The sequence below is a fragment of the Mustela nivalis genome (assembly GCF_964662115.1).
Source record: "Mustela nivalis genome assembly, contig: HAP1_SCAFFOLD_1870, whole genome shotgun sequence".
NCBI classification, from domain to species: domain Eukaryota; kingdom Metazoa; phylum Chordata; class Mammalia; order Carnivora; family Mustelidae; genus Mustela; species Mustela nivalis.
In genome coordinates, this window is record NW_028134794.1 from 38,684 (window position 1) to 42,517 (window position 3,834).

Consider the following 3,834-nt stretch of genomic DNA (forward strand, 5'->3'; position numbering starts at 1 on the left):
GCTGGGTGCAGAGATTACTTGGGAAAACAAAATGTTTCAAAAAATGAATATAAATAATAAATAAATAAAATACTTCTCCCAGGAAAAAATATCTTCCAGAAAATAAGAGTAGGGAGGAAAATTCATTTTTCAACCAAAAAACTAACAAAAAGATGGAGTTTGCCATGATCCATACTAAAGCAAATTCTAAATTTATACTTCAGAATAAGTAAAAGGATCAGAGATGAAAGATCTCAGCTACAAAAGAAATGAAGATTTTTTTAATGTAAAGAAATGAATAAATGTAAATAAACACTGACTGCATAAAACAATAATACTCAAGTTTTATAAAATTGAAAAGCAATTTAAATATATGAGTGAGGACTGAAATAATGTATCTTAGGATCCTTGCATCATCTTGGTAGAGATTAGGAATGCTAGTTAATTTTCGTCTTAAAAAGTTGTGTGTAGGGACGCCTGGGGGGCTCAGTCAGTTAGAGCATCTGATTTTTTATTTTAGCTCAGGTTATGATCCTGGGTTGTGAGATCAATCCTGCTTAAGATTCTTTCTCTTTCCATTTCCTCTGCCCCTTCCCATATATCCCCGCCCTGCTCTCTCCTTCTCTCTCTCTTTCTCAAAAAAGAAAAGAAAAGAAAAAGGCTGTTCATATTTTTTAATTGCTAGGAAAGTGCTTTTAGAAATAGCATATAAATTCCAATTGAATAGAAGATGAAAATGGAATTGTATTTGCCTCAGCATAAAAATAATGTCAGATGTCAATGAACAAATTTAACCAAATACGTGTAAGATATTTATAGAGAATGTTATAAAACTTCATAAATGGATGGATGAAAAGATATGTTGGGGTAGATCTATCTCAATTTCTCTCTCTCCCCCTGCCAACACACACACACACACACACATGCACACACACACATGAAAACCTAACTAAATTGAAGGGCTGCACTATATTCATGGAATAGAAAAGTCAATTTTAAAATATATCAATTCTTTCCAAACTAATCTATCTATAAATTCAGTGTATTGTCAATCACTATCCTAACAGGTTGATGTGTGTATATATTTTGGGGGTGCAGGGATTTGTCAGTATGTATGTGTAATGAGCTGATTCTACAACCTATATAGTAATGTAAAGGGCTAAGAATAATTCTGAGGAAGAACAAGAAGGCAAGACTTTCCCAAATTATAGTACTTAAGGTGGCATGTTGCAAGAATAGGCAAACAGAATGAGCGTCCAGAAATAAAAACACATATATGTAGCTATCTGGTTTATGAAAAAATGTGATATTACAGTTCAGTGTGGGGAAACTCTCTTTTCAATTCATGGGGCTGAGAAAATTTGCTATCTATATGGGTCAAAAGATGAAATTTGATTCTGACCCCACACTATGCATTCCTATGTTGATTGAAGACCCAAGTGTGAAAGGCAGCATTATAAACTTTTGGAGGATAAGTGAGAAGAGTCTCATGACTTTATTATAGAGGAAATTATTTAAAACAGACTATACAAACATTGTAGACAATAAATTGAACAGTACTTAAATTGTACAATTCTATTCCTTAAAAAAAAAGACAACAATAAAGCAGTACAAGGACAAACCATAGAGTGTAAGGCAGGTTTTTAAAAACTATTTTATTTATTTGAGAAAGAGAGAGAGCATAGGGGGAAGGAGCAGAGGGAGAGGGACAAGCAGGCTCTGTGCCGAGCACAGAGCCCCACATGGGGCTCGATCCCAGGACCCTGAGATCACAACCTGAGCTGAAATACAGAGTTTGAGGCTTAATCAACTGTGCCACCCAGGCACCCAGAGAGTAAGGCAGTTTTAATACATATAATATACAAAGGATTCATATTAAGAAAATATAAAGAACTTCTATAAATAAATTAGAAAAAGGCAGAGGCTCCACAGAAAAATGGGAAAAACATTTAAACAGGACTTCACAAAATAAGACAGACAAAAGTTCAGTAAGCATATATGAAAGTATTTAACTTTATTTTTAATCAGGAAAATTCAAAAACGTTGACACTAACATGTTTTGGCAAGGATGGATAACAGCATGGATTCTCAGACCACGGTTGATGTTGGGGTGTAATTTGTTACAAAACCTTTCAAGAACAATTTATCTTCCTCTTATCCAGTGGAACACATACATAGCCTAGGAACCATCAACTCACTCCTAAATGTGGATTCTAGAGAATTTTAAACATATGCAATAAGATACATGTATAATGTTTATAGCAACCCCATTCTAATAGCCCCAAACTGTAAACAATAGCAACAGTAAAATAGGTATATGGTGATATAGTCATAAAATGGAATGCTATGCAGCAGTGGAAAGGAACAATCTTCAGTTACATACAACAAGGATTAAACTTAAACATAAGTTTGAACAGGGATGCCTGGGTGGCTCAGTTGGTTAAGCAGCTGCCTTCAGCTCAGTTCATGCTCCCAGCATCCTGGGCTGGAGTCCCACATGGGCTTTTTTCTCTGCAGGGAGCCTGCTTCTCCCTCTGACTCTGCCTGCCACTCTGTCTGCCTGTGCTCACTTTCGCTCGCTCTCTCTCTGACAAATAAATAAATAAAATCTTTCAAAACAAAACAAAACAAAACAAAAAAACATAAGCTTGAACAAAAGATGCAAGGCACAGGGTAGGTAACAAAGAGGCGTCAGAGCAATGCAAAACCCAAAGCCAGAAGGCAGCCATCGCCACGATGGGCCTGGAGAACCAGACTCCTACCCAGCAGGATACACTGCAAAAACTTCGTGGACTTGGGGCGCCTGGGTGGCTCAGTGGGTTAAAGCCTCTGCCTTTGGCTCAGGTCATGATCCCAGGGTCCTGGGATCGAGCCCCATATCGGGCTTTCTGCTTGGCAGGGAGCCTGCTTCCTCCCCCCTCTCTCTCTCTGCCTGCCTTTCTGCCTACTTGTGATCTCTGTCTGTCAAATAAATAAATAAAATCTTAAAAAAAAAAAAAACTTCGTGGACTTGACCACATCGCTTGACGTCCAGGGGGTTTGCTCAGCGCCACCAACGGGATCGGCCACCCCCCACCAAAGGACGCTCTCTGAGCTTCCTGGCTGGCAACTCGCAATGACTGCGGTTATCGGGCTTCAAAAGCTGTGGAGCGGATGAATGAATTGCTCTCAGTTCATTTCCAAACTGTCAGGGAAAGACAAGCTACCCCTCCTTCTCCGGGAAGGGACGGCAGCCGACCTTGGACTGAGCGCGCCTCCTTTCCTCTAACAGGGCTTGGACTGCTCAATAGGGCCCTCCCCACCTTGGGATTCCACGCATCCTTTTACCAGTAAGGAAAGACATAAGCAATAATATTCAACATCCATGAAGTACAGATTACATCAACACGTATGCAAACACAGACCTAAGGGAACGGTTTTGCTGTTTAATGCCAAGCGCCTACCCTTTAAGAGGACCGGAGTCCCACCCCCACCATGCACGCCCCCCGGGCCACGCCCCCCTCCGAACCCGCACTCCCCCGCCCAACCTAGCGCAGCCGCCCCCCCCTCCGCCCATTCCTAGAATGCCCTGCGGCGGCGAGCTCCTCCCATCCTAGGGTGCCTTGCTGGGCGGGCTCGCTCCCGGTGGATTACGGGCGCGCTGCGGGCTCGCTCCCGGTGGGTTACGTGCGCGCGGCAGGAGTCGGAACGTGCTGTCCGGTGCTTGCCCCACCCACCTCGGCCTGGTCTGTTCAGCTTCTAGGGCTTGAAGTTCTCGCCCGGTTGCGGCTGGGCAAGAGCGATGCTGCCTGGACCGCCTTGGCTTTCAGGAGAGAGTAACGTCCAGAACCCCTGCTGCTTCCTGTCGGTGCTGAA